We start from the raw sequence: 12,518 nt of genomic DNA on the forward strand, positions 1-12,518 counted from the left end.
TAGTGTTCCTTCTTTGTCTGAGGATTGAAAACAGTTTTTTGATCACAGTTAGGAATCTGCAGATACAGGTGGCTGACTGTATGCATTGTTCTATGCCATTTTACATAAGAGACTTGAGCATCGGAGGATTCTGTTATCAGTGGGGGGGGTCCTAGAACCAGACACGTTGGGATGCCAGGGGACGACTGTAGTTGTTTTGGGTGAGTCACAAGTTAACGTGAATTTTCGACTGTACAGGGGTCAATTACTGTAACACCCTCGTTGTTCAAGGGTCAATTGTACACTGACACAATGGCGGAATCAACTGGCATGGAAACTCACTAGGTGACACATGTCCTTTCCCAGTGCTGCTAATGCTCTAATGTCTCCACTCTTTTCTGGCTGGGATGTTTGTGGGAAGAGGGATTGTGATTCAAATTGTTGCATTTTTGTAGTTGAACCTGGAATTGAAGCAAGATGGGGGCAGGAGAAGGTTGAAGAGTTGTTATTTCACCCATGCTAGAAAGAGGCCTGATGAGTTTTCTTGACCTTCAAATTATCTCTCTGATGACTCAGGTTTCCAAAATTCAGTGAATCTTTCTTCTGGAGAATGCTGGATGTGGAATTTGAAATCTCCTTTTTTTTTTTCTTTTTTAGTGCTCAATCCATATTTCAGATTCTGTAATAGAGTTCATTAAGTAGTTACTAAGCACTAGGGTAGGCACAACGGTAGCAGCTTGGGATTCAAAAAATAGAACACGCACTTTATTTTCTATTTTGGATCTGGTTATAAATATAAGGGACAAAACATATAAATGTATTGTGATAAATTTTGTAAGATGGTATTAAATGTATGGAATTTTAAAAATAAGTATTACGATCTTTAGTTTGTGCTGATCCTTAAATGACCAAGATTTTAATTCTGGATATGAAAAGTGGGGTTATGCTTCAAGTGAAGCTGGTCCATAACTCTTAGCAATGAAGTGGCACGATCATGCATCCAAATTGTGATAATTAAAATAATAGTCTTACACTACATTTTAAACTTATTTGAATATGGATGCTTCCAATAAATGTGGAAAATTAAAAATTGTCAAGCAAAATAATCAAATTATGCTATTAAGACCTGGCTTAAGCCAGATTTTCCAGTTTACCATTCTGGTTTTTAATTATGTAAACTCCTTAAATTCTTAATACCTATAAAATTGACCTTCCCATCCCAGATGCACTTTTCGTATGCCTTTCTTTATGTCACTTCTATTACTGCTCATATGTGATACTCGTATATTACTGATGTAGACAGGAATAGAAAGATATGCAAGGCACAGTAGTACAGATAGTGTCAACGTGGAGCTAGCAAGTCAGACTTTACAAAGAATTTACTTCATAGAGTTTTTGGGTGTGTCAGCTGATAAAGTATTTTCTGTTAAAAGCTCAGCATAGTTCTTAGTCCTCAGTAAATGCTCAGTAAATATTAGCTATTAACATTGTTCTAATTGTGTTTTTAATAGCTGTATTTTCTACCATATTGTAAGTTTTAAAAGTGCAGAGACCACGTCTTTTGCCAACACACCCCCTTTTTAAATCTCGGATCTAGCCCAGTGTCTGATAGGTTGCTGGCACCTGCATTTGATTAATTGATCTGAATTTTTCCTCCCATTTTATCTCTATTGTAGACAGAAGGCAACATCTATTAAGTTGATGAAACAGAAGCAGATTATGATGAATAAGTTTTCTTAGCATGTAAGTAATGAAAGCTGTAGAGTGATAATTTGTATGTTAGTATGAGTACAAATGGGCTCATTACTTAGTTTTACAGCCATAGTTGCTGGCTAAATGGAGAGAAAATTTTGAAATTTTCAGTGTGATTTGAACCTTGAAATATGGAACTGCACAGAAAAAAAATGAAATTTACTACTTCAGATATCTATCTCTATCTATCTATACAAATATATGACATGCCATTACTCTGTTGTCAGTAATCGGCCAGTTTCAACTTTAATTGAAATTAAGGGAATAAAAACACAATGAAAGATTTTAACAGTATATTTTTATTTTTAGATTAGTTTCTCCTTATCCTGTGAAATAACTAGGAATAGATGACACATTAATAATAGTATCAAACTAAGTAAATATTAAAGAATATTATATTCAGATCAATGAATTATTTATTGTGAATGAACAGATCTTGAGACTGGGGAAGTAAGAACTCATTTTTTTTTTTTAAAAAAAGGCATATCACCTGAGTAAGAAAAACATGAATATTGGGGAAAAAACATAATTTTGTGTTATTGACTGGGTAATTACATAATTATTTAATCTTTATCTATGCAAGAGATCATTATGTTCTAGAGCATTTTCAAAATTACATTTTTCTAAAAATAACCCGTTTTCAAATATATGTTTATCTGTATTAAACATTCAGAATTATAGTTATTAATAAACATTAAAGCTTTGCATATAAATAGCTACTGCTGCTGTTAATAGTTAACTTCTTTTTGCTTTAAGTGGACAAGTAATTGACTTAATCCCACTCAAATTAAAAAGATTTGTAGATATGAACTGAAAGCCAATTTAAGTAAATTTTTAATATTTCTAACTAGTCATGAAGATGAGGTATCCAGAGATAAGACATTTAGGCAAACTTTGCCTTAATTGTTCAAAAGAGAATGAATTCTAGGAATTGTAGATCAACAGATGTCATTAATTTCTAGAAAAATTATGAAGTATTATTAGAGTGAGGATTTGGAAAAGTATGATGATTACTAGGAACTTTTGTGAGTTCACTAAGAATACATCTAATTAAACCTAATTTTTTCTTCGAAAGCATTGTTGGCTTTATAATAGATTAGGGAAGTTCTGCTGGTAAAGAATTCGATATACTCCCTTTCTTTGATTTAACATATTTGTAGGACATTTACTTTGTACTAGGTGGTGAACAAAATGAACTTTATTAATCCCCTAAAGGATAATGATAGCGAATCTCTGAAATTTGGCAGATAAAGACATGATTTAGTTGGACGCTCTGTCTAGGTTGAAGAAGGTCTCTAATGGGGTGCAACCCAGAGCTCAGTCTTTCATGCTGTGCTTCTCTAATCTGGGGTGCCCAGAGCAAACCAAAGGCTGTTAGGCTTGATAACAGAGTTAATATTCAAAATATTTTCAAGATACTGGAATGCTCTTAAAATTAGACAGAAATTAAAAGTAATAGATAATATGTTTGCCTATACCTTTTACATTTCAAATATATTTACATTATTTCTTTTGGCCCACACTTAGACCTGGCCACCAATGAGACAGACTTCTCCAGTACATGTCCAGTAGGGATTCTGTAGGGGTCTGTACAAGTCAACAGCCTATGTACAGCACAGAGAGACCTGTTCAGGCATTAAAGGAGAAGTCTGTACTGTATTCACAGCCTGACTGGAGGGCCTCTGTAGTCCAGTCTGACTCTAAATTTCTAAGAGCTTCTTCAGTGATTACAGTGGAAAAATGGTTTTCATCAAATTTGCAAGAGAATTTCTCCTTTGAAAGGGAATAAATCAGCTAAGATACTCAAGATTGCAAATAATGCTTAAAAGGGGGACACTGTCCCCTTTTTGTAACTCCCTATTTGTGGTCAGTAAACCTTGGTTGACTTGCTGACAGCACTTGAGTCCTTTTACTTTATTACTTTTTGGCACTTGTCTTTTAAATGATCAAATTAGCTTTACTTTTCTTGAATGTAGTTTGAGGCTGTTTTTATGAAATCAAGAACATGATTCTATGTTGTTCATTTTATAAAGAGAATTTGTAAAATATGAAGATGACAACTTTGAAAGCCACATGTGTCTGGCACCCTCTGTGGAACTTCTCAATTCTCTCTTGACTCTTTAAATGATTTACTGTGCCTTTCATGATTCCTCTCAAGAACACCAATTATTTAGTGTTATTGAGGTGATTGTCTTGCAAATAAGCTTGTGCTTTTAAGAACTTATTGTTAATTTACTAGTTTCTGAAAACTGGAAGTTATTTCCACATTTACTCTAGTTGTAATTGAGTTATTTAGATCAAATATTCAGAGATTAATAGATTCTCAAAATCAGTAGGTGCAGACTCCATACTATACATTTTATGATGCCAGGATAAACGTTCATCGTCAATTTTGTTAAAAAATATTTCATGAAGAGATTACTGTCCTGTGAAAGCAAAAGCCAGCCATTTGTCACATGCCTTTTGTGGAGCTCAGTTTCCCAAGCCTCCCCATCCCCTCATCTCTGTCTGCCGTCCACTCTCACCCCACTTTGGTGTTTTTACTCTTTGCTGAAATGCTTGGCGTTTCTCAATCTTAAGTGAACAAAAGCATTTTTAGAGAGCTTCGCTGTTTATCGGTCTGTAACATACACTTCGTGTGCTTGCTGTGTCAACACAGTTTCAGGACGAGACCCTTTGCTCTTCTTCAGCCAGATTAACATGTCCGAATCCCACCCATAAGGGGCTTCTGGAGCAGTGATAGCCGTTTAGGTGATATTTGCCTTTCCTTAAAAGGTAGCCTTTGTTGATTATTGGCTTCGAAAAATATTTTTGAGGAAGGGATTTTCTTTCCTCACAAATAGTAGAATGACTAGTCAGGTGCAGTTTCTTCCAATGTGTAATTCCTTTTAATGTGCGATTGCGAGATTGGTTAGAAGGATAGCAATTTAAAAATCAGTTTAGATGTCTTTTTATGATGTCTTAGATATTGAAATGTTCACATCCTCCGAACTTTTTGTTTTGTTTTGTTTTGTGGGGCATGGGGTAAGAACTGCCTATACTTTGGGACTTCTTATCTTTACCTGTTTCACTTCTGAGGTATATGTTTTAAAAAAATGTTATACCACTGATTAATAGATTAAACATTTTTAGGCCATTAAAAAAGTGAAGGGCTCTCTCCCTCCCTTTCTAACTTCATTTAAAAATTTAGTAAGTTGTAGGATAAGGGAAAACCTGGAGGGTTAGGAAGATTATATTGTAGTTATTAACATGAGATCTACCCTCTTAAAGATTTAAGTATGGTACAGTACCGATAACTGTAGATCCAGCATTGTATAGCAGGACTCTAGAACTTATTAATCTTGCTTACCAGAAACTTTATGCCCATTGATTAGTAGCTCTATTTCCTCTTCCCTCCAGCCCATGGCAACCATTATTCTACTCTTTGATTCTATGAATTTTACTATTTTTAGATACCTCGTATAAGTGGAATCATGTAGTCTTCTAACTCATCCAACTTGAGCTGTTTCTTCTTGAAATATATTTCTTCCCTTAGGCATTGTGCCACATATTCTGTTTAACTCAGTTAATCTTCATACCATACAATATCTCATGTTACACACACCAGGAGATTAAATAACTTTATGGAGGACATACATCTAGTAAGCTGTGGAGGTGAGATTTGAACCCACTGGCTTAACCTCCGAGTCTGGCTTCTTAACCACTACAACGTGCTGCTTCAGGATGGTAACAAGAATTTTTGTTTCACAGAGGTGGTGTGAAAAGTAAATGAGGCAAACTACAGAGTTCTTAGACTAGCGCCTAGCGTGTAGTAAATATCTAATAAATGTTAACTATTATCATTAATACATTTTAATTTCAATATATCTACCATGTACCTGCCTCAGTGAAATGGTGCAGAAGGATATTTATACTGATTGTAGTGTGAGTTATTCTGTGAATTTATGTAAATTACTGACCCCTTTGAGTCCTCGGTTTCTCATCTTTCATGATAGAGAAAATAATATCTACTTTATAGTAGTTTTATGAGCCTTAAGTTAGGTCGCGTTCTATAAGGTAACTGGTACACATAAATGCTGAGTACTGTTGGCTTCTGTTACTCTGCTCCCGTATGAGATCTGAGTTCCTCCGGGACGAGGATGATGCTTTATTTTTGTATTTATCACAGCTCTTGGCACATAGTTGGCGTTTAGTAAATACTAGCAGAATAATTAAATAAGAGCATTGGAAGGAGAAAGAATAGGAAGAAGGACAAATATGTAGAAATTTTTCTACTGGAGGTAGCTTTCTTCTAGTGGAAAAAGGTCATCGTCATCTGAAGGCCACATGGCTCTAAAGACTTAGTTTTTTTTTAATTTAAAGGTTAAACTGACCCGATATTTAATTCTTAAGTATTTTGCAACTAATGCAGCTATTTTCTGGGACTGACCTTTGGTAACTGCATGAGAGGACTAGTGTAACTAGGGTCATTGCTCAGTTTGGAAATTTCTCCAGAAACATACTGCAGCATTAGGTCAAGGGAACAAACCAGGATCTGTCCTTGGTTTTAGAGGCGACCTAATCAATCACTCTGCCCATCAGTTGGGCACTTAGGAATGCCCTGTTCTTGTTACAGGTCTTTGTGCTTGTGGACAAGGGACAACAGTGCAGCTTTTGTTTCTTCCTCTTAATTTCTAACTGTTTAGCTTTTAAGACTCTGGAATACCTTCTGCTTGTTGATAGAATAAGGAAAAGTAGGTGATATTTTAACCAATGGAGAAAAATAAAATATTTCTTATGTATAGAGAGGAAACATGAGAAGAGACACATAATTTGTTTGAGGGCCTATCTTGTTTCTCACTTCAGGTTTAATTCTGCCATGTTATTGGTGACTGCAGGTTAAGAAAACAAGTGGCAACAAAAGAAAAGACCATGTTTTCTTTATCATGGCAATAAGTGTTTACTTTTGTTTATTTTTATGGATAGACTGAGAAGGCTTCAGATTAAACTGTTTTTCAGAATGGTGATATCAGTGGGGGCAGGGAGATTCTTAAAAACCACCCTCCTCGGCCCCCTGCGTTTTGACTACCAGTGCGTCTGTTCTGGTACCTGAATCATCTCCCAGGCTCTCTTAGAAAGCAGCATGGAGTAGTGGAAGGAACTTGAATGGGAAATTGGAAAGCCTGCATTACAGCCTTGCTTTCACCTTTTACTTCAAAATGTGATTTTGGACAAGTCCCTTAACCCCTCTTAGCTTGCTTGCTTTCCTGTAAAGTAAGAGAGTTTTACTAGACTCTGGGCAAAGTTTCTTATAACATCAGCGCTTCTTTGGCAGGACGAGAGGAAAGAAAAAGGAGGACTGAGATTATCTGCCACCTACTCGGGCCTCCTTCCTCAATGTGAAGTGGACACAAAAACAGGGTGTGTCAGGCTTTAACAGGAGGGAGAGCTCAATCCTAGTCTCATGAAATTACAGGCTGTTGAATAACCTAAATTCATTATGAAAATGAGGCTTTAAGTCCAATGCTGTCTTATAGTGTATCTTTTCACATTCACCGTAAAACATTTTAACTTTTAATGAACTGCTGTTTCCCTCCATTGAGAATTGGTGCTCAGTTCTGGACAGCTCTTCAATCGAATGACCTTAGGTTGAATTTTGTTATTTGAGCCGGCTCTGTGAGAAAACCTGCCTTGCTGGCTCTTTTTGTGTTTCTTGTTATTTAAGGCATCTTATTGAAACTGAAAAGTACACTCTTTGAAAGTGTTTTTTTTTAATGGGAAACTGTTGAAAAGTGGCTTTGTGTTTTCATAGACCATGCAATTCTAAGTCAACTGACATGGTTTCAGAATGGTTATTGGTTGGTAGAACTCACAGGTAAGTACTCGAGAGCCTGGTGCTAGTATTTTGAAATGTTTGCAAGTATTGAAGATGGAGAAGAAAGCACAAACCAGGTCTGATGTTTTCTGTTTGATTATTTTTACAATATCTTAAAATAGATTGATGTTTTGCTGTTACACTGCCAGATGTGCACTCCGTCTTTAATTAGTTTAAATATATCAGTTAAAGATTGGTCCAATTTCCAATATTCTGGCACTTAATTGTTACTGATATTGTTTAAATGTCTTTTACTGTCTCCTACGTCCATATTTGTGTCTATACTGTATGCTGTAAAGGGAAACAGTTGCATTTTAAAATATAATAAGTGATATCTGACGCAAGGCGAAATTGTGTAAGTTTTCTACATCCTGTCTTTTCACTCCTACAGATAAACAGTCTGGAAATAATGCAAAACACAGCTGAGAACCCTGAAAAGTAAATGATAGCAGGGAAGGGAAGGCAAAATTTGAAGACTGATAGGGCAGTGAATTTCCTGTTTGTTCTTTTCTCCTCCTGAGTTTCAGCTGTGAATGGACCAAGTCCTAGAACTGCCCAGGGAATGCCTGGGCAGCAAAAAAAAAATCCAAGAGAAACCCCCTTTTTCTAAGTGGAGGACTGAAAAAAGGGAAGCCAGAGGGTATGAACGGAATTCCCCTTTTGTTCCCTTCTTTTTCCTGTCCTGACCTTGTCTTAAGGCCAGCCCCAGTCACAAAGCTGCAGTGGTGGTGGAAGTGGTACAGGCACCAAGATGCTGAAATAGAAAGGGGTCCCTGGTCTAGAGAGTGTGTGGGGAAATCAATTTTTTCTCTCTAGTTTCTCTTACCAGTATGTCCCAAGGACAGTCCTATATGTGGAACTGCATGACATTGTAGAAGATTAAAATTGTGAGAGAAACCCTGAACTTCTAGACAACAGATTGGAAATGGGGGACCCTAGGAACCAGAGAGTGTTAGGGAAATCTTGGAGAGGAGAGAGAACTGAAAAAAGACATCCCCTGATTTGTGTGTAAATTGACACAAGTCCTAAGCTACACATTCACGGATCAAGCCCAAAGGGGCATAGTTCATTGAGCACTGAACCTTAGTATAAACTACTATTCAGGTCCCAGGGTATGCCATAAATAACCTGTTGAAAACTTAATTAATGTTGAACTGCCTTCTACAGAAGGTAGGACAGAACTTGTGTCCTGAACCTAATTAGGTTGCTTGTTCAAACAAAAAATAATCACTGTTCACTAAAGGATTTTTGAGAGACCCCAGAGACTCACAACCTAATATTTAATGTCTAGAATATAACAAAAATTACTTAACATATGGAGAACCCTGTAAATATGATCAATTCTCAAAGGAAAAATCAGTTGATGCTAATTGCAAGATGACCCAGATGATGGATATGTCAGACAAAAGAATTTAAAGCAGCCTTTATAACCATGACCCAAGAGGTAAAAGTGAACAGTCTTGTCATGAACAGAAAGGTAGTTTTTAGCAGAAAAACACTCTAAAAAAGAACCAAATGGACATTTCAGATCTGAAAAATACAGTATCTGAAATTTAAATTGTTTAGATGGGCTTAAGAACAGAAGGAAATAACAAGGTGAATTTAAGATAGATTAATAGAAATTCTTCAAACAATTGAAATTATACAAAAGGAAAATTGCCCTATGGGACATTAGAGGGTCTAATTGGGTGCAGAAAAAAATAATTGAAGAAACTGGTTGAAAACTTCTCAAATTTGGTGAAAGATAAACTCAGAGATCCAAGAAACTCAGTGAACTTCAGTGTCAATTTAAAGAAGACACGATATATTATAATCAAACAGTTGAAAATCAGAGATTAAAAAAAACAAAAAAATTGAAAGTAGTGAGAAAAAACCCACAGTATATACAAAGGATCATGAGTCAAATAATTGTGGATTTCTCATCAAAAATCATGGAGGCAAGAAGACAGTGGAAGAAAGCTTTTAAAGTTCTTAAGGAGAAAACTATTGACCAAAAACTTGAAATCTAGTGAAAATATCTTTTTTAGTAATGAAAGCAAAAAAAGGCATTCTCAGTGAAGGAAAACTAAGAGTATTCATTTCTAGCAGCTCTGCTCTAAAATACTAAAGGAACTTCTTCATACCAAAGGAGAATGATAACAAAAGGAAACTTAGAATATCAAGAGTGAAGGAAGAGCAATAGAAATAGCGAATAACTGGGTAAATATACTAATATATTTTTCTTCTCATAAGTTCTTAATGTATGATGTTGAAAGCAAAATTCATGACCTTGTCTGATGTTTTCTGTATGTAGTTGTAATATATATGACACCTGTATCAAAGGAGCGAGGGGGATAAAGGGATCTCTGTTGTTGTAAGCTTTCTGTATTTTCCTGAAAGTGGTAAAATATTAATTCTGAGTAGACTGAAAAGTTAGGGTGTATATTTAATCCTTAGAGCAAGCACTAAAAGTGAATACAAAGTAATACTGCCAAATGACCCAATAGATCAATTAAAGTGGAATGTTGGAAGACATTTAAAAAATCTAAAATGAGGCAGTAAAGAAAGACAGAACAAAAAGCAGAGTATAGAAATAGAAAACAAGTAATATAATAATTACAATAATTAAATGTAAATGTTCTAAATATAGCAGTTAAAAGACACAGATTGTCAGTTTAAAAAAACATAACTGTACTCTCTATAGGAAAGTAACTTTAAATATAATGATGAAGATATATTAAAAGCTGAAAGGATGGAAAAATATATATCATGCTAACACTAAGTAAAAGAAAATTGAATGTCCATTAATATCAGATGAAGTAACTTCAAACAAGAAAAATTTCCAGAGATGCCCTTCAATAGTGAATGGATAAAAAACTGATACATCCATACAATTTATACATCCTACTCAGTGCTAAAAAGAAATGAGCTATCAAGCCATGAAAAGACATCAAGGAACTTAAGAGCATATTACTGAGGGAAAGAAGCCAATCTGAAAAGGCTGCATACTGTTTGGTTCCAACTGTACCACTTTCTGGAAAAGGCAAAACAATGGAGACAGTAAAAAGATCAGTGGTTGCCAAGAGTTTTAGAGGAAGGAGAGAGGGAGGAATGAATAGATGGGGCACAGGTTTTTTAGGGCAGGGGAACTGTTCTGTGTGATACTGTGATGGTGGATACATTCCATTATATATTTGTCAAAACTCATAGAATGTATAACAAAATGTGAACTCTAGTGTAAACTATGGACTTTAGTCAATAATAACATAGGGATATTGGCTCATCAATTGTAATATATCACACTAATGTAAGATTTAATAAGGGAAACTAATGGGAGGAAGTGAGGGAGTGGGAGGTGAAAGAGGGATGTATGAGAACTTTACTTTCTGCTCAGTTTTTCAGTAAGCCTAAAACTGCTCTAAAATATTAATTTTAAAAAAGATGCTCAGTATCACTAGTTATTAGAGAAAGGCAAATTAAAACCACACTGTATACCACTATGCAGTTACTAGGATGGCTAAAATCAGAAACCTGACAATACTAAATTCAAGTGAGTATGGGGTACAACAGGGATGCTTACACATTACTATTGTGAATGCAGCATGGTGCAACCACTTTGGAAGACGGCCTGTCAGTTCATACTATTTAAAACATACACTTAACATACCACCTATCAGTCCCACTAGTAGATATTTATGCAAGGGAAATGAAAACATGTTCACACAAAAATTTTTATGCAAATGTTTATAGCAGCTTTATTTATAATTACCAAAAACTTGTAACAGCTGAAATGCCTTCAAATGGTGAATGAATAAACTATGCTACATTCTTAGAATGGAATACTACCCTGCAATAAAAAGGAATGAAGTACTGAAGCATCACCAACCAACATATGAGTCTCAGATACATTAAATAATAAACCAGATTCAAAGATAATGTATTGTATGATTACGTTACATAACATTGTAGAGATGAAACTGTAGAGAAGACAAACAGTTACTAGGCATGGGGATGCTTTTGGCTACATGTAGGTAGCAAGGACAAAGGAAGGTTTTTATTGTGATGGAAGTGTTCTGCATCTTTATTGTGGTAGTGGTTACATGACTACGTATTTGTCAAGATTCATGGAACTGTACACCAAAAGCAAATTTTACAGTATATAAATTAAAACATAAGTTTATTGACTTTTATATAAATGGAGGAATTAAAACTTGGAGAGGTTAAATATAAATAAGTTTTCTACAACTAGTAAGTGGCAGAGACAGGATTTAGTTCATTCCTCCTAACTCAGGGTACTATTGATATATTAAGCTGGATAATTCTTTTCATAGAATGCTGTCTTGTGTATTGTAGGCTGTTAAGCAGCATCCCTGGCCTGTCCCCACTTGATGCCAGTAGCAAACCTCCTGCCCTCAGTTGTGACAGAATTTCTTCAGATGTTGCCAGATGCATGGGGATGGGAGGAATTGTCCCTAGTCTAATTGCCCCTTGCTCTAACCAGTACATCGAATTACCAAATGTAACGTATTAGGTCATTAGTCCTGCCTATTTCAGAAAGTTGTACTAAGCATCAAATGAGATAATGTGTGGAAGTGTTTTGCCAAATGAAAAAACTCCAAATTTTATTATTTTAGGTTGTTAGGAATATGAAATAAATAGGAATATTAGTGGGGGGGGGGGAAGGACACCTAGAGGTGAAGGGAAGTACCTGTTATCACATAAAAGAAGAAGTATTTTGAATAGAGTTTGAGAGGATTGACATTTAAGGGAAGATGCAGAATGGCTATTCAAACAGGATCTTCAAGAATGATATGACTTTACTGGGATCACTAAAACCCAGGTTCTGGCCCTCAATTTTTCAAGTCTGTATAAAGATGATGATCTCCACGGTTCTTACTGAGTTGATTAGATTTATGGGTGCGCGTTCCCACAAACAACCCAGAGCAGACAGAGG

At 35.6% G+C, this 12,518-nt stretch overlaps 1 protein-coding gene across 1 annotated transcript in view; it reads left to right on the forward strand.

Annotated features, from left to right (window-relative positions):
- Positions 1-12,518, forward strand: part of SLC2A13 (solute carrier family 2 member 13) — a 305,609-nt gene that overhangs the window by 14,458 nt on the left and 278,633 nt on the right. The window lies entirely within an intron of this gene.

This window comes from Pteropus alecto, unplaced genomic scaffold (assembly GCF_000325575.1).
Source record: "Pteropus alecto unplaced genomic scaffold, ASM32557v1 scaffold778, whole genome shotgun sequence".
In the NCBI taxonomy this organism is placed as follows: domain Eukaryota; kingdom Metazoa; phylum Chordata; class Mammalia; order Chiroptera; family Pteropodidae; genus Pteropus; species Pteropus alecto.